General features: G+C 49.3%; 1 long non-coding RNA gene across 1 annotated transcript; it reads right to left on the bottom strand.

Annotated features, from left to right (window-relative positions):
• Positions 1-156: 156 nt before the first annotated feature.
• LOC136351800 (uncharacterized) lies at positions 157-13550 on the bottom strand. Its single transcript, XR_010735019.1, has 2 exons — positions 13154-13550; positions 157-359 (listed from the first exon to the last, which is right to left on the bottom strand). It is a non-coding gene; the product is annotated as an uncharacterized lncRNA (long non-coding RNA).
• Positions 13551-24197: the final 10647 nt, after the last annotated feature.

Here is a 24197-nt window from a genome sequence, read left to right as displayed (position 1 = left end):
TTCTAAGCGTTAGTCTTGTTGTGGTGGCGGCTTGCCGCGGCAAGATGGCCATGTTGGACGGGCCAGTGCGGAAAGAAGGGATTCATTCCTCTCTCTCACCCTTTCCCTCTCCAACCCACCCACGTGGATGGATCTAGAGCATGTCACGCCTTGAAATTTAGCTCAAATTTTCAGACTATTTTATATATAAATCCTTGTCGAGGAACCAAGCCAGGATACACAAAACAACAAATTAATTTATAGATCCAAACGTAAATACTTATATAAGAGACAAAAATTTACACTCCACAGACAAAAAATCAACTGGGGTATAAGCCTTGGGCCTCTAACTTCGTATTCAGCTCGGAAAGCACAAACTTCTGAAAAGGGGGAATAATACAAAGGCTGAGTACAACCACCGTACTCGGAAACCACACCAACGATACAGACATGTAAGAGAATACAAGGGAGGTTTATGGCTATTTGCAAAAAGGCAGTTGTAAACATTTGAAGTTAAAAAAAGCAAAATTGTTGATTGATTAAGGCAATATTAAATCTCCGCTGAACAATTCTACACCACGTTGAACAGACCCAACCAAACCACCTGAACTACACCAATTTATTAAATCAAATTAATAGAGTGGGGCTAATCACGGTGAAACTAGTTAATCGCCCATCATCACGGGCATGACTATTCGAATAGTTTTACTTTAGCTAGAGATGCACAACTGTACCCACAAGACACAATCTACCGGCATATCACCGTGCCCGACCAGACACGTCACCATGTTGAGTGATTGTGACAAGACCCTTCGCATAACTCCCACTGACCAATTGCATCATACTGTAAGTTTCGCCCCTATCTTTAAAACCAAGGTAGGCAACCCCTTTTGTGCCTAGGTGAATCCGGAAGCCATAAAGGCCGTCGCAGGGCCCATCCAAACTCCATCACGCTCACTCTTGCCTCAGTACGTCAGAAAGGGAAAAGTTACACTACAAGTCCAGCAGTTGCCCATTCTTGCTTGTGGTAAGCACTGTAAGTCTTCTAGGGTTTCACGCGAACCGATCCTTAATTACCATGGATACAACTAGCAAAACCATACACCTAGGTTTCCCGCGAACCGGTCGTTAATTGCTATGGATACGACTAGCAAAACCATACACACACAGCTCACCATTAAGCCATATTTTAGTTGTATAATTTCGAGCAATAAAACATGGCTAGGTGTCTCGAACTCACAACTCATCAAGATACTAAAGGTAGATAATGTGGTAATTAAGCATGGCTAAGCATATATAATTCTACCTAGGTCAACATAAGTGACAAGCTAGTCAAATTATCATCCAATTTGACAAAGGATGGATATTAAGTAAACATGGCACAAGCGAGCAGATCGGTAGTCCCTAATCCCATGTAATTAGAAAAACATGCAATTTAATTATTTGCAAACGGTAAAACATTGTATAAAGTAGGCTCAAAATGCTCAACTGGGATGTGGGACTTACTTCTTCAAAATATCTTCCGAACTCTTATCCTCGCGATCGCTATCTTCCGAAATGGTGCTACCTAACGGCATAGCACTTCTCATAGCCACTCCCATCCAGCCACACATCATTACCTCTATCGTAGTAATTTTTTATTCAACCACTACACCACCGATCTACCCATCACTCTGTCTATCAATAGTGATTTTTTTACTCTCACCCCTCACCCTTATCCATGGCACCCACCAATATATTTACGGCGAAAATGCTAGGGATCGGGAACCCGATCAGCGCCAGAAAAATCAGGCGCCCGCCACTTCCGGACCTCCATGCCGTCCCCACCACTCGCCCCACCACATGCGTCGTTGTAACAAATTACCCACATATTATGGAAATGCTCTATTAAAGGAATCCGTTTCAATTTTTGTTCCACCAACATTGTTTCAGCAAGTGTACTCGTAATTTTTCACTATTGTCGAGGAGAGATCCTCTCTAGCGGGTGGTCGTGAGACCCCCCCCTTTGTGAGTTCGGCCGGGGGAGATGGTGCGATGATCAAGAGCCTACTTCCACTTGGTGCTTAACTACTAAATCGCTCTTGTGGCTGTGTCAGAGACCATGGATTATACAGGTTTGGGCCGCTATCAAGTGTAATACCCTACTCCTCTGTGTGGGATTATGGTGAATTTTGACAGGAGGTTTTGAGCTCTAAGGGAAACCTAGCTGTTCTTCCTCTGAGCTCAAGTTGTCTGAGAGTCGTCCTCTTTCTCGGTGGGCGAGGTCCTCCTTTTATAGTTCAAGGGGATACCACATGCACCGTTTGCACCTACCCCTCCACAGGTGGGGGGCCCACATGGCCCTGATCAGATCGCTATCCTTTGTTTCAACCGGAAGCAACACGGTCGCCCAACTTCAGGTGGGGCCCAGCGCCGTCCCCCGCCTGACATGGGGGACATCCCCGTCATTCCCCATTAATTGTATGGGGACTTCGGCGGCTCACCACGCGCGGGGGGCGCCCCTGGCAGTGTGCCGATGCGACGGGGCGTACCTGCCCCCATTCCGCTTGACACAGGGCGGAACGTGGGGGCACTGCCACCTGTCCTATCACCTGTGACCGGTCATAGACCAGTCAAGCTCGATTGACATCAATCGAGCAGCGCCGCACGTCCTCCCACGCCGCATTAAATATGGCACGGGATGGTTGGGGCGCCGCGCATTGAAGGCGTGGAGCAGCGTTTCTCGTCCCGCCCGCTCTCCCCGCCACGTAGTGGCCGGGCGAGGGCCTCCGGGTAGCACGCCCCGAAGCCCCGAGGGCTGTGACGTGGCACCCCGAGGCCCCCCGGCCACCTCAGCGCTACCCGAGGGGCGAGGGGAGACGAGGCCACGTGGCCACGCGACTTAGATGAGAATGATACTTCCCTCTATTGTGTGTACTCCCAAGCCCATTTCACCGACAGTAGCCTCCGGCACTGTATCCGAGTGCGACCCCCTTGGGGTGGTCTGGTGTGGTGCCTCATAACTTCCGTCTCATGATAATGGGTTGCACGGGGGGGTTTGAGGAGTCATTGTTGGCGAGCTCGATCCAAGCGTCCACCGTGATGATTATTCGACCGCCGATAAACGCGCCACACGCGAGGCGCGCAAGGCAGGAAAAGTGAGGGGTCCTGTTAGACTGTGCCCGGTGCCATTACTGGCCGTCTCGTCAACCGCCTGACCACCAGGCGCGTGGGAACGCGGGATTATCGGTGGGCCCGCCTGGCCGCAACCGTAATCATCATGCGTCCCGCACCGGCCACGCCGTTGACAGGCGTGCTAAGCGCGGGGCGTGCGATTAGCGGGACGAATGGGACGAGTGGGTGCAAAAAACGAGGAGGCAACCGAAATGGCGAGAAACGAGGAGTCGGGCACTGGTGAGGCGAGGATAAAAAGGGAGGAATGCGGAGAGTTCGTCTCCTTCCTCTCGCCATTTTCATACTCATGCACACACTTGCCAACCCCTAGTGCTCTTCTCTTTCTCCACCGTACTCCGTGCACCCATCCTCTTGCTCGCATCCGCCCAGCTGCCATGGCCCAGGACGCCAGCAACGCCGTTTTCCCCACGGACGGCGCCATCTTTTTTTTATTTTTCTCTTTTTTTCCTTTTTTTTAAAAAAATACTGCAACTGGGGTTCTCCTGTTGTGAGATTCCCTCCCGAGGGGCCTCGACAGCCGAATCCCCCGGGGGTCTAAGTCCGAGTGGCCGGGGCGGCTGGGAGCCGGCCGAACCGGGGCCGTGAATCCTTCACAGCCCCCCAGCGGGGGCCGTGGCCCGTACGCCGGGTCCGGCTCCGAATCTACCACGGCCGAGACCGCCCCCTCGAGGGAGGAGAGGGTGCCATCCACCGTCGGTGGTGGCGGCACCGAGATCCCCCTCGGCGGCGTTCCCGAGGGCACCGCCGAAGGGGAACACGGCCCAGAGGCGGAGGCCGAGGTAGAACGCGGCCTAGAAGCCGAGGTGGGGCGCGGCCCGGGGGCCGAGGCGAGTCACAGCCTAGAGGCCGAGGTGGGGCGCAAGCCCGAGCCCGAGGCCGAGGCTGAATCGGCCCGGGGGCCCGAGGCGAAGGGCGATGACAGCAATCGTACCCCTCTGCACCTGGGGCGCCCTTGGGTCCAACCACGTGAAAGGGGGCCCGAGTGCAGCCCCCACTCTCGCGGGGGGTCCAGCCGTACTCCATCGTCCCGGGGACGGACCACGCCCTTCTCTTCCCCGACTCCCGCAAGCATGGAGCCGCTCCTACGGGTGCTCGTCGCCGCCGACTCCACTGTCCGGGAGGAGCTCAACTCCCAAGTCCAAGCCCTGGCGGACGAGCGAGCGGCCCTAGAGGCAGAGTGGACGTAGGTCGCGGCGGACCGCGCGCGGGTGGATGAGGGGCGCTGCACCGTGGACGACCTGGTGGAGACAGGGCGCAAAATGCACCAGGCCCAGCTGACGGAGATCCAGGCACGCGAGGAGACGCTGGACTCCATCATGCGGGAGACGGAGGAGGAGCGGCAGGCGGCGCTCATCGCCTCGAGCGTCCTAGACGAGGCGCTAGGCAACATCCGCCTGCAGTATGAGGCCCATGCGGACGACCTGGTGCAGAGGGTTGAGGACGCCAGCGGGGTCCTTGATGCGGCCGCGGCCTAGGAGCGGTGGGCATCGGAGGTCGACGCCTCGCTGTGAGGCCGAGCGTAAAGCCTTAGACGAGCGCACCCGCTCCGCACAGGAGTTCGAGGCCATGATTCGCCGGCGGATCGAGGTCCTCGACTACAACAAACGCAAGCAGGAGGGGCGCGATTGGGCACAAGCGCAGCGGGCCTAGGATCTGGAGGAGTGGGCCCTAGTGCTCGAGGAGCGGGCACGCGCGTTGGACCAGCGCGAGACCACTTTGGCCGCCCACGAGGCGACGGCAGCCGAGGCCGAATCCGCCCTTCGCCTCCGTGAAGAGGTCGCCGCCGAGCGCACCCGAACCACCACGGCCGCCGAGGCCGTAGTGGCCCATCGCGCGGAGGAACTGTGGCTTCGAGAGGAGGCGTGGCAGGAGCGGGACGCCGCGCTCACGAACGCAGGGCCGAGGTCAACCGCCACGAGGTGGCGGCACGCCGGCTAGGCGACCAGCTCACCAAGCGTGAGGAGGCCGTCGCCGGGCACAAGGCCCACCACCTAGAAGGCGCCCGGGCCAAACACGCGGCGATGGCGGCACGGGCGTCCGAGCTGGAGGCTAGGGAGAAGGAACTGGCGTCGCGCGGGCAGCCTGGCGATTAGGCCAGCCAGCTTGCCACGGCCCAAGACACCCTCGCCGATCTGGGGCGCTTGGTGCAGGACCAGGCTGGAGAGATCGCGGCCCTCCATCTTGCCAACGACATCGGGCCCGGCCAGCTCCACGACGCCATCGAACGGCTGGAACGTGCGGGGCGCCGGGTGGGCATCTCCATGCGCCGGGACAAGAAGCTCCCCTCCACGAGGCCGGTGCTCGCATGATGGTTGGACGAGATGGTGGTGGACCTGGAGAAGCTGGAGAAGGAGGTCGTCGAGGCCGTGAAGTCGTCATCGGCTTCCTTGGCGCGGGCTGCGGTGGAGCTTATCCTCGCGAGCCACCAGGCCCGTGACCCCGACATCCTTCCCTGGCGCGCACTCGAAGATTTCCCCCCGGGGATTGAGGCGACGGCCCGGGAGCACGTTCGAGACCTCTCGCTCTCTCGGGTCGTCCGCCATAGCCTCTCGCTCTCCCGCGGTGGCCTCGGGGCCTTACTTGGGATTGGTGGCTTTGGGCGTTGGGCCGCTAGGGAACGAGGGGCTGTCGCTGGTTAAGTGGGCCCCTGGTTCCCTCCCATGTCCGGGCTTGTGACTTGGCATCCGCGGGTCATGTTCATCGCGTTCCACTACGAGGGCGGCGCTCACCACATGGGGGGTCGCAACCAAGTAGAGTAGCAGCGGCTCCTCTGGAACTGGGGCCACCAGGGTCGAAGGGGAGGTGAGGTAGGCCTTCAACTGGTTGAGGGCTTGCTAAGCCTCCTCCGTCCACACAAATGGCCCTGAGTGCTTGAGGAGCTTGAATAGGGGTAGCGCCCTCTCTCCTAGCCTCGATATAAATCTACTTAGGGCGGCCATACGTCCCGTGACACACTGCACATCCCTAAGCTTACTGAGGGCGCATCCTCTTTATCGCGCGTATCTTCTCGGGATTAGCTTCTATGCCTCATGACGAGACTAGAAAACCGAGAAGCTTGCCCGCCGGCACATCGAACACACACTTTTCGGGGTTCAGTTTCATGCGCGTGGACCTAAGGCTATCGAAAGTCTCAGCTAAGTCCGTCAACAATGTTTCTTGGTGGTGGCGCGTCTTTACCACCAAGTCATCGACATAAGCCTCAACATTACACCCTATTTGATTACTCAAAGTAATGCGAGTCATGCGTTGAAAAGTAGGGCCTGCATCCTTTAAACCAAAAGGCATAATTGTATAACAAAAGGTGTCTACAGGAGTAATGAAAGCAATTTTTTCCTCATCTTCCCCTAGCCATGCAAATATGATGGCATCCTGAATAAGCATCTAGGAAACACAAAAGGTCGTACCCCGCAGCGGAGTTAACTATCTGATCTATGCGTGGTAAAGGGAAGGGATCCTTAGGGCATGCCTTATTGAGGTCCGTGTAGTCAATGCACATCCGGAGCTTGCCGTTGGCCTTTGGAACGACCACCGGGTTTGCTAGCCACTCTGGGTGGATGACCTCTCGGATGAAGCCGGTCTCCAGGAGCCGCGTCACCTCCTCACAGATGAAGCCTTGCCGCTCCGGGGCCTGGCGCCGTACCTTCTACCGGATGGGTCGGGTTTCCGGCCGCACGGCGAGGCGGTGCTCGATCACCTCCCTGAGGACCCTGGGCATTTCCGACGGCTTCCAAGCGAAGACGTCGGAGTTCGCCCGCAGGAAGGAGACGAGCACGCTTTCCTATTTGGCGTCCAAGTTGCCGCCAATCTTGGCGGTCTTGGACAGATCATCGCCAAGGGGCTCCTTGACGGGCACCTTATCGCCCGAGGTGATGCGCTTCTTGGAGGCGTGGGATGCGGAGGCCTTCGGGAATCCGCCGGCCTCCACTGGCTCGGTGGCCGCCGCCAAGCTGTCAGCACACTGCTCCGCACAAGCCAAGGCGATCTTGACATCGCCAGAGATGGTGATTGGGCCATTGGGGCCCGGCATCTTCATCTGAAGGTAGGCGTAGTGGGTGGCGGCCATGAACTTCACAACCGCGGGCCTTCCCAGGACCACATTATAGGGCAAATTCAGATTCGCCACATCAAAGTCAATCCGCTCAATGCGGAAGTTGTTGGAGTCGCCGAAGGTGACTGGGAGCTCGATGTGGCCCAAAGGCCACGTGTGCCCTGGTGTCACCGCAATGATTGGCAGCGACGGCTGAAGCCTCATCCCCGAGGCCTTGAGGGCATGGAAGGCCACCGGGGAGATGATGCTGAGGCTAGCCCCCCCGTCGACCGAGACGCGCTTCATCTTGACGTTGTGGATGGTCGGGGAGACCATGAGGACCAGCTTCCCTCCACGGGTGAGCACCGTCGGGTGGTCGCTCTGGTCGAAAGTGAGCTTCACCTCCGACCCGCCTCGTGGGTTGGGATGGCGGCCAGAAGCTCACGCCTCATGGCCTTGAAACTTCGACGGGAGGCATGAGCACAAGCCCCCCCCCGGTCGAGTGTGGCGACAGTCCCCTGAGGTACCTGGAACTCCAAGTTCTCGCTGTTGTCATCGTCATCGGCGGGGGCCTTTTTCTTGGCCTCCTCTCGCTGGTCGCCAGCGGAGGTCGCGGGGCCTTGCCCTCCCGGCGACTCTGCTGCCTCTCCTCATTGGTCTTCCTGTACCGCTCGGCCAAGTTCTTGACCGTGCGGCAGTCAGCAAGGCTGTGCCGATAAGTGTTGTGCACCGAGCACCACTTATCCGCTGACCGGCTTTCGCCGGGGGGAGTGGTGATGCTTGGCTTGTCGCTAGTGACCTTCTCCTTGCATGGGGTCCGAGAAGGACCGTCTGCGGCAAGGACATGGCCCTCGTCGTTGGAGCGGGCCGGCTTCCTCTTTCTCCTCTTATCCCACCGCTTGGAGTGGGAAGAGGGCTCGGGGGTAGCCACTGCCGCCGCACCATAGCCAGAGGAGTTCCAAGCCCACGCCTCTTCCTTCCGAGCCACCTTGTCCGCCAGCTCGAAGAGCTAGGCGGTGGTCTTGGGCTCCTTGGAGGTGATCTTCTCGAGCATGCGATTGTGCCGCACGTCGCTGCGGAATGCATAAACGGCCGTATGGGCCGGTATGCAGGGGATGGTGTTGTGGACCTAGCAGAAACGCTGTATGTACGAGCGAAGGGACTCGTCGTCCTTTCGCTGCACAGCGTGCAGGTCCGCCTCCACTCCTGGGCAGGGATATGTGCCCTGGAAGTTCGTGATGAACCGCTAGCACAGTCCTCCCAGGAGTGGATAGAGTCAGGGGGCTGGGTCATGAGCCAGCCGCGCACCTGACCCTTAGGGGCCATGGGAAAATAATTCGCCATGACTCGGTCATCACCTCCCGCCACCACGATGATTGTGGTGTAGATCTGGAGGAACTCAAAGGGGTTGATGCTGCCGTCATACTTCTCGGTGAGGTTGGGACGGAACTTCGGGGGCCACCGGACATTCCGGAGACTCGCCACGACGGCCTTGCACCCGGCCCCACCGGGAATGGACGTGGGGGGCGAGCCACCTCGCGCGGAGGGGCGCGACACTCCAGATGAGGAGGCGCCTTCCCCTATGCGGGCAGCATGGCACTCGTCCCTGCGGCGCTCGATTTTGATTCGAGCGTCCTACTCCCCGTAGAGGTCATCATGATGCCTCCGGCTTTCCGAGGGCCACGACGACGTTGGGCTGTCGACCGCTTCGATGTCAAGGCCGATCGACGGGCCCTCCTTCTTGCGGACAAGGAGAGGGTAGTGGGGGTACGCGAGGTACCAGTAGTCACGGGCCCGCCATCGGTGGCCAGCTGTCGCTGAGCGGCGGTGACCAGGTTGGCCACGTCATCCAACCATCGCTGAATAGGAGTCTCCGGCTCTAGGTTGACAGGGGGGGTGCCGCAGAAGAGCCCCCACCGCCTGAAGTGCGCCCTGGGGCGAACCTTCGTCGCCGTAGGTTAGGCGGCGCCGCACCCTGGCGCGGTGTGGCCTCCCCCCACCAGGTGGCGGGGAGAGGGCCGAGCCCCCAGACCGATTGGGGTCCTCCTGCCGTCGGGGGCTATGGCGCGGAGGAGTTGGAGAATTCTGGTGATGGTGTCGAGGATCGCTACTCCCACTTGCATCCTCACTCCCGGAAGAATGGGTGTGCGTACCACCACCTCATGTTCCACCACCTCAACCATGGTCACTGAGGATGGAGAGAAACTTAGGGCGGAAGAAAACGACTTCCTTCTCAAGCGCGCGGATTTCCTCCTACCTAGCGCGCCAGCTGTCGAGGAGAGATCCCCTCTAGCGGGTGGTCGTGAGACCCCCCCCTTTGTGAGTTCGGTCGGGGGAGATGGCGCGATGATCAAGACCCTACTTCCGCTTGGCGCTTAACTACTAAAACGCTCTCGTGGCTGTGTGGGAGACCAAGGATTATACAGGTTTGGGCCGCTATCGAGCGTAATACCCTACTCCTGTGTGTGGGATTATGGTGAATTTTGACAAGAGGTTTTTAGCTCTAAGGGAAACCTAGCTGTTCTTTCTCCGAGCTCAAGTTGTCTGAGAGTCGTCCCCTTTCTTGGTGGGCGAGGTACTCCTTTTATAGTTCAAGGGGATACCACATGCACCGTTTGCACCTACTCCTCCACAGGAGGGGGCCCACATGGCCCTAATCAGATCGCTATCCTTTGCTTCAACCGGAAGCAACACGGTTGCCCGGCTTCAGGAGGGGCCCAGCGCCGTCCCCCGCCTGACACGGGGGACATCCCCGTCATTCCCCATTAATTGTATGGGGACTTCGGCGGCTCACCACGCCCGGGGGGTGCCCCTGGCAGTGTGCCGATGGGATGGGGCATACCTGCCCTCACTCCGCCTGACATAGGGCGGAACGTGGGGGCACTGCCACCCGTCCCATCGCTTGTGACCGATCACAGACCGAGCGGCGCCGCACGTCCTCCCACACCACATTAAATGCGGCGCGGGACGGTTGTGGCACCGCGCATTGAAGGCATGGAGCAGCGTTTCTCGCCCCGCCCGCTCTCCCCGCCATGTGGTGGCCGGGCGAAGGCCTCAGGGTAGCACGCCCCGAAGGCCTGAGGGGTGTGACGTGGCACCCCGAGGTCGCCCTTGCCACCTCAGCGCTACCCGAGGGGCGGGGGGAGATGAGGCCGCGTGGCCACGCGACTTAGATGAGAAGGATACTTCCCTTTGCTGTGCGTACCCCCGGGCCCATTTCACCGACAACTATGTATAGATCAAATGTTGCAGTGAATTGAAATATCCTTTCGCTATTTGCTGAAACATTGTTTTTATATATAGTGAAACATCACCTGATTTTTTGGAAACCTTTTGTTTCATACGTTGTAGCAAAATGTTCCATGAGGTGATTTGGTTGTGTTTCAGCTTTTTAAATGATTGAAACAATTTCGATCTACTTGATGTAACAATGCCCGATTTTTGCAAATAATAATAATAATAATATCGAGCGTCCGATTTGTAGGTGCCTCGTATTTACAGTAGTGATATTTTTATTATCTAATAAGTTCTTGCGATTTATATATCCGTTTTGAGAGCGACTAGAGTACGGGATCCCGTCACAAGGACGAGATATTTTAATGAACCCCCTACCCCTTTCTTTTCTCCAGTTACGAGAAATCCCATGCGTGAGAAAACGAGTAAAGCAGGAGGACACCTACCCACCCTCGTGCACGCATGGTGATGATGCTAGCAGGAAGCAACGGTGCTAGCACCAGCGGCTAGACGCCAAGAGGGCGCACGGACGTAGCTACAGCAGGACGGCAACAACAACAAGGAAGAGATAGTGGAATCGAGGAAAGAAAAGAAAGGAATAAGAGAACAAGAGGTGTTGGCGATAGACCCTCGCCAGCCGACTAAGCAGTGGCACATGTTCCTTTTCGGTGTCTTGATACTAGGTACGTCCGTACGTGGGGTATCATACATGATATCCATAGGTACCAAATCTGATCTCTTGGTACTATGATACCTGGTACTTATTAGGTAGGTATCATACTTGATACCTATGGTACCAGACATGATACCTGTGGTATCAGACCAGATACTTGATACCTGTGATACCATGGCTCACAACTGATACCTTATGATACCTATGGTACCAGACCTGATACCTATGGTATCAGACCAAATACTTGATACTTGTGATACCATGGCTCACAACTGATACCTTATGAGACCTATGGTACCAGACCTGCTACCTGTGGTATCAGACCGGATGCTTGATACCTGTGATACCATGGCTCACAACTGATACCTTATGGGAGTCTTCTTCGATGGTCTTCTTTCTTGTTTGTTTCCCTTGCTGCCTTAGTACCTGGACTTGATGGGCGTCACCTTGCTGCGAGCTTGGGACAAAAGAGGACACAAGAGCGTTGCCGCTCACTGCCCTCGTCCCCAATGTGCGCTCAGACCGGATCTAGCGATAGGATGACCTAGGCCTCTAGATCCAGCATTGGCAGCTTTGCTCAGCCACCACCATGACTGCCCACAAATCAGCTTGTTGCGCTGACGCCACACCTCCACAAGAACAATACTCTTGGCGAACGAGAGAAAGGGGAGTGCGACAGTGGTGTTGGTTGGAGGCGAGGGAGAGGAGGGAAGTATCATCAGCATCAGCTCCGATGGAGGCCTTATCGGCTACGCCGCTATCAATTCAGTCTGTACCACCTGAGCTCGTCCTCATCTCTAGCAGATGGCGTCAGGAGATGAGTGGTTGAGGGAGGAGTGGCAACATGAGATAAGACTTTATTAATTAACTGACATCCTTATCCTTTACCTCGAACGGTATCCAGTGTGCTAGTTTTTCTGATCCGTTTTTACCCAAGACCCACTCTATTTTTTATTCTCCCACTGCCTTCCTCCTTTTTCCCAACCCCTCTCCCTCGTTTTCCACGCACACGCTTTTCAAACTGCTAAACGGCGCATTTTTTGTAAAAAGTTTCTATACGAAAGTTGTTTAAAAAAATCAAATTAATCCATTTTTAAAAAGAAAAATAGCTAATACTTAATTAATCACGCGCTAATGGACCGTTCCGTTTTCCGTGCGGAAGGATCCGGTTTGGATCCAGGAATAGCGAACACACCCTTAAGTTTATCCCGTAGCTCGAACGGTATCCAGTGTGCTAGTTTTTCTGATCCGTTTTTACTCAAGGAGAGCAGCTACACAACGGGATCCCGTTGCTACGGGATACTTTAAATGACTCCTCCCCTTTCCTTTCATCTGTATAGGTGAGATTCCATGTGTGCTCCCCCTGATACGTACCAGAGGCACGATACCTATCCGGTTCCAACTCGGTATCACGCGCGCGATACCTCGTCGCCGGTGTCGCTCCTCTGCAGCCGGACCAGTATAGCACAGGCTGGTACCTAATACCTGATACCTGGTACACCTAGTACCTGATACCTAGTATCTGGTACCTGGTACCTGATACCTGATACCTGATACCAGTGTATGGTACCTGTGGTACCTGGTACCTGTAAAATTATGGGATTCAAGAGGATAGGACAGGGGAATTGATACTATCCATATAAGCCGGAGAAAAAATCAGCAAGGAAATCATCAAGAAAAAAAAGAAAAACACACATGAGTAAGGGATGCAAAGCGGCTGTGAAGCACTGCCGACATGGGGGGCACCTAATACCTGATACCTGGTACACCTAGTACCTGATACCTAGTATCTGGTACCTGGTACCTGATACCTGATACCTGATACCTGATACCTGATACCAGTGTATGGTACCTGTGGTACCTGGTACCTGTAAAATTATGGGATTCAAGAGGATAGGACAGGGGAATTGATACTATCCATATAAGCCGAAGAAAAAATCAGCAAGGAAATCATCAAGAAAAAAAGAGAAAAACACACATGAGTAAGGGATGCAAAGCGGCTGTGAAGCACTGCCGACATGGGGGGCGGAGAAATCAGTCGGAGTAGAATGGAGTGTGAGGGGTACCTGCAGGTATCGAAGGAAGGGATGCAAAGTAGCGGCGCAGCGCTGGTGGCGTGAGGAGGCGGATGGACGGAGGGAAGCAGTGGTGGGTGAAACACTGCTGCGTGAGGGTAGAGGGACGAAGGAGCTCGCGGTCCTCGTCGGCAGGGGTGCGACGACGCAAGAGCTCGCATGCTGCTTCGCCGCCGCTCCGCACGTTCCTGAGCCGGCGGGAGCAACTCCGCGCGGCGCCGTCTTCCCCATCGCCGGTGGAGGAGGGAGAGCAAGACGCCAGCGAAGCACCGCCACGCGTAAGCGACGACGAGGACGGCGGAAGCCGGCGGAGATTCACCGCCGTGAGCGGCAACGACGCCGATGAAGTCGATAGAACGCCACTGTTTTTCCGAGAGTCACGGGTGGGTGGGGGAAAATGAAACAGGCACTGGACGCTTCTGTTCAGAAAAACGGTTTATACACTAATTAATCACGGTTAATCGCTATCGGTAATCGCAAGTTAAGTTCTCCCGTTGCAACTGAAAGCCGTGGAGTAGATTTTCTGTTACCCAAGACCCACTCTATTTTTTATTAGCCCACCGCCTTCCCTTTTTTTCCGGATCTGAGGTCTTGGCTCTTGGCGGCGGTAAGCTCGGGTAAGCTGGGGTCGACGGCGGCGAACTTCACCTACACGCTCCGCGCAGATTTAACATGCCATCATCCTCTGTACCATCGCGATGCCCCTGACGAGAAGGCAGCGATCGAGGAGGTGCGCCCCACGCTAGATCGGGAGAAAGAGGTGAGCCCGTCGTGGCCCATAGAGCACCTCCGTCGCACCACCCGTGCAGATCGGAGGATGGGACATCGTCCCTTGCTCTATGAGGTGGTGGAACTGGACCTGCTGATAGGCCTCCCCTATGGACTGAGCTTTAGCGCCGTTGATCACCATCTTCACCGGTCGGAGGAGGCCGAAGATGTAGCCGTCAGATCAGGCACGACACTGCCGATCTTCCTCGTGTGTTCCGTGGTTGTGTTGTAGAAGAGTAGCAGCCTGCTACGGCTGGTGGCGGTGTTGTTAATGGCCGGCACGTCTCAGCGTGGTAAGTTTGCATTTTGCTTTAGTCTGCATCTTGTTTATGTAGCAGAAACAAGAGCTCCGAGGCAAAGCAAGAGTGTGCTGTAGAAGCTTGGCACAATGCAGATGCCTTCCCTGTGCGTTAACGCTGCCGCCGGCGCCGGGTTTCCTACTCTGGCACCGTAAAGCCGTCCTCCCTCTTCCTGCTCCGCCGGTGGACGCCATGACTGTTTTGTTGTCGTCATTTTTAGCCAGCTGCCCGGAAGGCACTAGGACAGGAGACAGGAGGAGTTCCTTTGATATTTGATTGAACATTGGGGCTTCGATCCTTTGCAGTATGCTTGGTGAGATTGAATTTTTAGTTTATCACTTAATTGCAGGCTGCCAAAAACAGATTAACTAAGACTTAACTTTGTTGTTGGTACTATTCTCCCTTACCTGAGTATGAACTTTAGACCCGGTTTAGATCACACCCTAAAATTTTTCACCCTGTCACATCGAACGTTTGAATACATATATGAAGTATTAAATATAATTTTAGAAAAAAAACTAATTACACAGATGGGGACTAATTTGCGAGACGAATCTTTTAAGCCTAATTGCTCTATGATTTGACAATGTGGTGCTACTATTAGTGTCTGAACACCCCATGCAACACCCTACACAATATCCGATGTGACGCCAAAACTTTACTCCCCTAGATCTAAACTCTCCCTTAGTTTGTTATGGATGCTTGTTTCAGGATGTCGGCAGGCACTTCTGTTCAGTGTCCAAAATGCATATATACGATTATCATTAAGGCAGCGAAAGTGTACTGCGTCATAATTGGAATTCTACTACTGCAAGCATATAGCATTATGGATTTATGAAGCTGTGTCCCCGATACTTCTGAGATGTCCTGCTAACTGAGCCCGCCCCGAGCTTCACACGAGACTAGAGAATCGGCAAGTGGCGATGCCGTCGGCGTTTATGGGGTCGTGCTACAACAAACAACAATTATTCATAGTGACGAGGTCTAGTGAAGGTGTCAAATGCTCATTTGCCGATGTCCTAGTGCTCATATAGTCTGTAATCTTTCTCGCGGAGTCAGATGATTTTATTTGTGTGCAATTTTTTTTTCATGGATAGATTTTGATGTTTGAGATGTAACTACGTATGGTGATGGTAGAATATCTTTTTACTGCGATTTTTAGTTGGCATATAGGAATAAATTACTTCCTTCGTTTTATATATATGTTAATAGATATATATGTATCTAGATTTATTAACATCTATATTAATGTGGACAATACTAAAAAATCTTATAACCTTTTCTGACAAAGCTATCGAGACATTAGAGAGAGAATAAACCAATGAGTAAAGAAATTACTAGTGGTGAAAAAAAGGCCACGGGGGATTAGAGAGAGAACCGGTGAAGCAGGAAGTAATTTTTCGGTTTTGTTAAAATACTGTCACCATATTTTTGGCTTGTTTACAGTAGATCTCTAGATGATTTGATCTTCTCTAAGATTCATGCTGTGGCAAATTACAGGATATAAACCAAACAATGATGCAAGATGTTAGCAGCTATAAAAATATGGTGACAACTTTTTAGGTAAAAATACGTCAAATGAAATTTACACAGTAGTTACACACTACTTATATATGTAATTAGTATGTAATTTTGGGACTTACATCGTAAATACACTAAAATTATATATGTAATTTAGTGACTTACAATGTATAAATACATGCCGACTATTTTTTATTGAAAAATATAACGCCATAAATATAGCTACTCCCTAATCTTTTTACTCTACTATAAGTCTTTTTTTTCCCAATCTTATTGGTGAGTAATATTTTTACTTCAATCTATTCTGGCTTTTATTGTGCACATATCTGAGTCGGTCGAGAGCAAACAGGGGATTGAATCTTAGAAGGACAAAATAGTCTTATTGTGTTGCTTTTTTTTTACGTTAGTTCTATAAATATTTTTTCCTCTTAACTGCACCAAATCAAACGGCAATGGCGTATGGCATACGCCATATACATGCACTAATTTCAGTGGCAAATTTGCAATTGATGGTTTTATAATGGCTATTATAAATTAGAGGGTGAAAGTAGTGATATATTTATAATTCTTCCAATTTTAACTGAACAAATGTTCCACATACATGCGGATTTATTTGACGAGTAACTTTTCTACTCATGCTATACGAGGGCAGGTGGGTTGGTGGCCTCGTGGTGGGGGACTAGGGTTTTTGTCACTGTGTCGCGCCAAGAAGTTTTATCGCGCGCAGCGTGTTGTGTAACGGGACCCCTGACCCTCGACAAAAACGGAATTTCTCCCACATGCGCTCCGTGTCACACACGCGCTACCGCGCTTCGCGTGGGGCATCTTGCGTGGCCTGAGCCTTAGCCCAGGACAGCATGGACTCCCCCACACATCAGGACATCTGTCGTCTTTCCACCTCTGGACAACCGCCACGGCATTATCGATTGAAAAAAAGAGAAGCACGAAGAGGGGAGGAGGAAAAACAGCAACTTGGAGGAGAGGAAGCCGGAAGAACATATCCAAAAATCATAGAATTATCACATGTAACTACATATCAAGTTCATAAACTGTGTTTTGAGATTCATCCAAAAAACACATAACTTGTTTTAATAATGGAATATAATCCCGGCCTTTACTCAAATTTCTACAGCCAATTATTACACCAATTCAACAAAAACTCACACATGAATAAACAAAAGCACACACAAACTAATAAAAACTCCCACGGCATAACAAGATCACAAAAATTATTGAATTCTATTTATGAATCTCCATCCAAAGTTAGTGAACAACTGTATAACCATTGACTCCAGATTACGACATGCAGCTTTCACTGACTTGATTTCTTCGTCACACTTTAGTAGTTGAGGCTAAGACCAGAGCCAATATATTGCCCTGAAAAGAACCTGCGTATACGACATCGATGGTGATTTGTTAAAAACCATATCATTTCTATACAACCATATAGCCCAACATATAGCGGATGCTCCAGCAAGGATAAGTTTGGTATATTCTTTATCACCCCCCACAAGCCAATTCTCAAAATATGAGATATACTATGAGGAGTATATAAACCAGTAGTAAACTATAGAGCTCTCCAAAGAAATTTTGCATAGTGACACTCCACAAATAAATGTTGAATAGTCTCATTTCTCATGCAAAAACAACATTTCAAACTACCATGCTAATTTCTCCTAGCTAAATTGTTCTTTGTTAGAACAACCTTGAGAGGCATCTTAAGTTTCCAGATAATATTATTCCTCTCAATGTAGCCATTATTAATTAAAGCTAAGTATATAGACCGAACCGAGAATACACCATTTTGATGAAAATTGCATATAAAAATATCATTCTCCTCAGTCAAATAAATATGCACAATTGAAGCACATAAATTATGCCAATTGTTTAAATTATGTCCTACTAAAGCTCTCCTAAAAGAAACATTTAGTAGAACACAAGACATAACATTTGCAATTGAAGAATTCCTCCTACGAACTATAGCATATAACGACGGGTACCCATCCTTAAGAGAATAGTTCCCTGCCTATTTATTCTCCCAAAATCTCACTTGTACACCATTATTCACAATTCAGGAACCCATATTTAGAAACTTGCTCTGAACTTTCATAAGACCCGACCAAAAATGGGAATCCCCTTGTTTCTTCTCAACTTGACTTAAGGATTGATTATAAAGATATTTCATTTTCATAGATCCTACCACACGCCCTACTCATTTATAAGCCTAAACAACCATTTACTCAAAAGACATTGATTTTGAATTTTAAGATTATGAACTCCAAGAGTACCTTTGATCTTTGGGTTAAGCCTATACTTATTCTTGTGCTCATCTCCTTGCCAAAAGAAACGTGATCTATAATTAATTTTTTGAAGAACTCATTTTGGAATCTCAAAAAAAAATCATAAACATGGCTAAACTAGAAAGCACAGAATTAATCAACACCAATTTTCCCCCAATTGACATATGCTTACCTTTCCAACTACTAAGTTTCTTTTCAATTCTTCCCTCGATTGTTTTCCTATCCTTGTTACTAAGTATTCTAAAATGCATAGGAATACCAAGATATCTCACGGAAAAATTCCCAAGCTTACAACAAAAAATATTAGAATAAAGCTCTTGACATTCCATTGACTAACCAAAACAAAATGATTCACTTTTATAAAAATTAATTTTAAGGCCAGATATTTTTTTCAAAAGTCAATAATAACAATTTTAGATTTTTGGCTTGTAGTAGATCATGTTCTAAAAAAAAAAGAAAATAAGAGTGCCATCTGCATATTGCAAAATAGAAAGACCATCATCCACCAAGTGTGGAATGATCCCGCTAATTTGACCATCATCCTTGACCCTCTTAATTATAATTAATATAGTAAGCATATCAACGACTATATTTAAAAGAATTGGAGATAATGGATTCCCTTGCCTAAGACCCTTATAACTTTGAAAATTAGAACCAACTTGACTGTTTACTTTTATACCAACATGTCCCCCCTGGATAAAAGAGGCAATCCACTGACACCATTTTAGCGAGAAACCCTTCGTCCTTAAGGTTTGTTGAACACAAGACCATTTTACCTTATCATAAGCTTTCTCACAGTCAATCTTAAGAATTACCCCACTCTTGTTTTTGCGATGAATTTCATGTATAATTTCATATAAAATAACAACTCTTTCCATAATATTTCTTCCAGGAATAAAAGCAGTTTGAGTAGGACTAATGACTTTTTGGGCAACCCCAATTATTATGTTTATAGCAACTTTAGTAAAAATTTTAAAACTAACATAAGTAAACAAATAGGCTATAAAATATAGTACCAAAGTTAACAGAATATAAACGTAAAGTTCCCCTATGAAAATATTTAAATAACTCCAACAAATCAAATTTAATGACATTCCAGAAAAACCTGATAAAACTTAGCTGGAAATCCATCAGGACTCGGAGCCTTATTATGTTCCATTTGGAAAACTATGTCTCTAATTTTCTTCTCACTAAATTCCTGAGTTAAAGCCTCATTTTCCATTTGAGAAATTTGAGGAATATCATTTGTTCTACTCTCATCTAATTGTAAGATAGAGTCCTCTAGTGGCCAAACAAACCTTTGTAATAAGTGGTAATATGCAATTTTAAATTCGCATCACCATTTATAGTTTGGTCACCATCTTGTAATACAAAGATTCTTGTTTTCCTTTGTTTGCCATTTGCAACCAAATGAAAGTATTTAGTACTAGAATCACCTTCTAAAATATCTTTAGTCTTAGCTCGCCGATACCACTTAATTTCTTCTTCTCTCAACAAACATGCTAGTCTATTTCTCCAAACATATCTAATATCAATCTCCCCCGGAGTTAATAAATCTGTTTCACCCTTTTTATCAAGCAAATCAAGATTATTTAATAACTATTTTTTCTCTTTTTTATAAACACCACTTGTATGTTTATCCCATCCCCTCGAATGTTTTCTTAATCTATGAAGTTTAGCCTGTCAACGCTTAGGAGTATTACCTTCATCTGTGGAGGACCATATTTCCTTAACCATGTCTACAAAACCATCCCATAGTAGCCAATCTAATTCAAACTTGAAAATGTGTTGTCCATTACATGGTGAAGAGGAGTTTGTAATTAAAAGTAAAGGAGTATGATAAGAAATATCTCTATTAAGAGCAACAACCGAGGATAGCGGGAAGTTATGTTCCCACTCCGTCGACATTAATACTCTATCTAATTTCTCATAAGTAGGGTTTGCTAAATTATTTGCGTAAGTAAAATTTCTTCCAGACAAAACAAGTTGTCTAAGACTCAACCATCCATAGTTGCTTTAAAGAGAAAAGGGCACATATCATCACAGTTATCATTATTTTTTTCATCATGACTGCGCAAAATATTAAAATCACCACCAATGAGAATTGGTAAAGCTTCATATCTGCACATATTCACTAATTCAAGAAGAAATTGTTCTTTAAATTCATTTTGCGTCAGACCATAAACCAACACCAAAGCCCATTTAAACTTATCCAATTTATTACATAAATGAAATTTAATATAAAAATCACCCTCATCAATTAAACCAATATCAAAAGTTCATAAATTAATTCCTAATAACATCCCTCCAGATCTATCCCTAGGAATGCCACAAAAAATCTTTACTAGCACAAAGATTTTTAAGATCAGAAGAAGTAAAATCCCTCCTAACAAACTCTGATAACGCAATAAAATTAAGTTGATGTTCCTTAGTAAAATCAGAAATAAACTTATGTTTTTTTTGGGTCTTTAAACCCATCACAATTCCAAAAGACTCCTTTCATTATAACTTATTTTTATAAACTTATAACTTATTTTTATAAACTTTGTTTCGCCTCACTCTTTTGCCTTTTTTTTTTGTCCATGGAAGGTATCTTAGAATCTGAAGTAGTTTGAAAACGAATCCATTACCTCATCCATAATTTCACTACATAACTGATGTAGTAAAAAGATATCCTCTAATTGATCCTCTACGAAATCATTATCAAAGATTAAACTCGAGTCATTATTATCATTTAAACTAACATGATCCCTAAGTCTTTCATGTTCTACACTTCTTATATCATTAATAGCGTCATCTAAGCTAACATCCTTATTTGCAGCAAAAATACCAAGATTTTGTAAAGAGGCAGAAATATCATCATTAGAAAAATGTAAAAAGGAAACATTATTATGCAAGTTACCTTTAGCCTTTTGATTTTCTAGATTTCTGTCAGCCTTTATCTTCTCTGCCCTTTCTAGAGCGTGTTGAATGATGTCACTACCTCTCCTCTTACTCTTCTTAGATGGAGACAATATCACTTCTGGAACAGCAGCAAGCTTTTCAACTAAATTGTCCTGGGATTGAACTCCCTCCACTAGAGAAGTATCCTCCATCAAAGTATCAAATTCTTCATCAGACATAGTCAATCCACGTAAAAGCATAACCTGAGTAGATGGAAAGGAAGAAGCACCCTTCTCACGGTCAGAACGCTACGACGCACGGGATGGACACCATGTCGCTTGTTCGCGGGATGGATGGCTTTCCCAGCATTGCGCGATGGCACAAATCGATAGGCCTCTCGATGTAGATTTATGTTCTTTTTAGAAAACCTGCATGTTTCAGGAGACTGGAATCCTATACCTATACAAATCATCCCCACTACTAGAACTCTCTGCTTCCTGGTGCTTCCACGTCACCTTTTTTGTCCCCACCGTTGGATCCGCATCGAGCCCTTCCTTCCGCGTCGCTTCTCTCCTCTCCTCTCCCACATCTCGCTGCTTCGCCGGCTCCACGCTCCCCTTCTCTCCTCTCCCGCATCACTCTGCTTTGGCGGCCCCACGCGCATCAACTCCCCTCCTGCATCTCGCGCCGCCGCCCCCGCACCGCATCCACACTGTGCCCCGCTTCGCGTCCTCCTCCTGGCGCCACTCTGCGCGCCGGTTCCACTTCGCCTCCCCCTTCTAGCGCCGGCCACTTCACCTTCCCCGCCCCATCGACGCACCTGTCCATCCAACCCTGCGAGGCTGCGACCCCCCATCTGGCCGTCTGTCCTATGCCTCGCCACACCAACAGGAAGCAAGGCCGCCGCTCCCGTGCTGCTTCCACTCACCGCTAACTGCCTCACTGCCCTGCCCTCCTGTCTTTTACTGATCCATTTTCTTGCAACCATTCCCATTCCTCTTCTCCGTCCAGATAGAGTTCAGATGCAAATAAATTCCCCTCCTCTTCCTCACCACGAACTAGCATCTCATCAATGGAGATTGTTTCGTCCTCCATCGCTACCGCTGGTCAAGATGAAGGCGGATCCACGCTGTTGCATCTCTGATGAATGGCTCGTGTGGCCGTGTTATAGCAGCCTTGCTGACGCCCTTTCGTAGGGCCTCTTTCTTATACCTACTTTTCTTTACTTGCTGCTTTGGGTTCTTTCACTTCCGCTCTAGAAAGTAGGCCTTAATTGCTATTGGTGACTGGTGAATGGTGATACTGGTGAGGGAACCGGATCCTCTAACGTAATCTATTCTACGTCAGAGGGACGTTCGATAACAGATCGTCGTTGCTTGCGCATCCGATGGCAACAACTGTTTCAATCCCATCTCTTGTCTCAGGCCCCGCAAGCGCGATGTCCCTGCCTGCTCTCCGGCCCATTCGTTAATAGGGGCAGCGGTGCCGCGCCAGCCGCCGGGGAGCTTAGGCCACCGCGCGCTGAAGCCGGCGGGGAGGTCGGACTGGAACGCGGTGCTACCGCTGTCCGCCGGCGAGGTCGACGGCGATGGCTCCGCCCAGCGGCTGCTGTTGTCGGAACTGTCGTCGGAGAGCTATACGGGGAACAAATAGAACAGAAAAGTTACTCATCTTCTCTTCACTTCATGCCATGAGATTTCTTTCATTGGTTAACATCTGCACTCGTTGATCTCTTCTTCAAGGAAAAAAACTATCTTCTTTGGTATTTTCTTATTGCAATTGTAGACTTGCTATGTCGCATTCAACTGTGAATCTGTTGGCAAAGTTTTGGTTTCTTTTCTTCTGGTTAGCTCTGATTTTTATTCTTCAGGTTACTTGTAGTTTCTGAGAAAAGTTAATGACAGCACGAATGCCTTAGCAAGATTTTCAACCAGCTGCCTCTTCCATGAGAAAAGGCAACCTGATGATGGAAGTTCGATCGGCTACAGATCGATTCCAATCCAACCTCGCCGGCGACGGTTCCGAGAACAGCAGTCGTTGGGCGATGGGACCAACAGCAAACACCGAGGCGGGCGTAGCCGTCGCCCTCGACCTCGCCGGCGGACGGCGGTAGCACCGCGTCCTAGTCCGACCTCCCCACCGGCAGCAGTGTGCGGCGGCCTGAGCTCTCCGGCGGCCGGCGCGGCACTGCTGTCCCTATCAATGAATGGGCCAGAGAACGAGAAAATTGTGATTTTGCTATCGCAAAAGAATGGTTTCGTTGGAATACTATCCCTTCAAAGTGATTCATTAAAATGCTATCCTAAACTAAGAGGTGTTCACTGAAATGTTATTTTGGATCTTTTTGTTAGTACTAATGTTTTTACTCTCTTTTAGATTTTCTCCGGACCAAAATGCCCTCGCCTCTATGTCCTCCTTTCGCCAGGATAATGGCAGGTTGACACATGCTTTGCTAGAGCAAAATATATTGCTATATATTTGTGAAACCTATGCACGGCTCACGCTCCGCTGCATGATATGTATATACTAATTGATCATTAACACTAATACAAAAGCTCTAGTGCACTGGTTTGAAAGTCAAACAGCACCTCTCTAGTTAATTTTGACACATGCTTTGCTAGAGCAATATATTTTGCTTTCACATTTGTACAATAAAAATGGTGTGTAGTCCAGTTTAGCCACAAGCGCGCATAAAGATCAAGATTTTTCTCACTCCAAGTTATAAAGATATAATGGTGAAGCTAGCTTAACCCATAAATTTTGGGCATGAAAAAATTGTAAAAACAAAATAGAACAAATTTGGACAGCATGTAGACATAATATTGAATAGCATGTGGTTCACAAAATACCTCACATAACAATGGTTCACAATATAACAGTGGTTCACATGTACCATGGTTCACAACGGTTCACAACATAATAGAGACAAGGACACAAGGGTATTTTGGTCAGAACAAAACTTAAAATAGAGTAAAATCATTTCTAGCAACCAAAAAGATCTAAAATAGCATTTCAGTGAACACCCCTTTGTTTAGAATAGCATTTTAATGAATCACTTTGGAGGGATAGTATTCCAGCGAAACCATTCTTTTGCGATAAGCAAAATCACAATTTTCTCCCGGAGAGCAGGCAGAGACATTGCGCTGTGGGGCCTGAGACAAAGGACGGGACTGAAACGGTTGTTGTCGTCGGATGCGCAAGGAACGGCGATCCATGGTCGAACGTCCCTTTGAAGTAGAATAAAGTACGTCAGAGGATCCGGTT

The sequence above is a fragment of the Oryza sativa genome, chromosome 9, assembly GCF_034140825.1.
Source record: "Oryza sativa Japonica Group chromosome 9, ASM3414082v1".
Taxonomy (NCBI): domain Eukaryota; kingdom Viridiplantae; phylum Streptophyta; class Magnoliopsida; order Poales; family Poaceae; genus Oryza; species Oryza sativa.
This window is presented reverse-complemented; position numbering and strand designations above follow the sequence as displayed.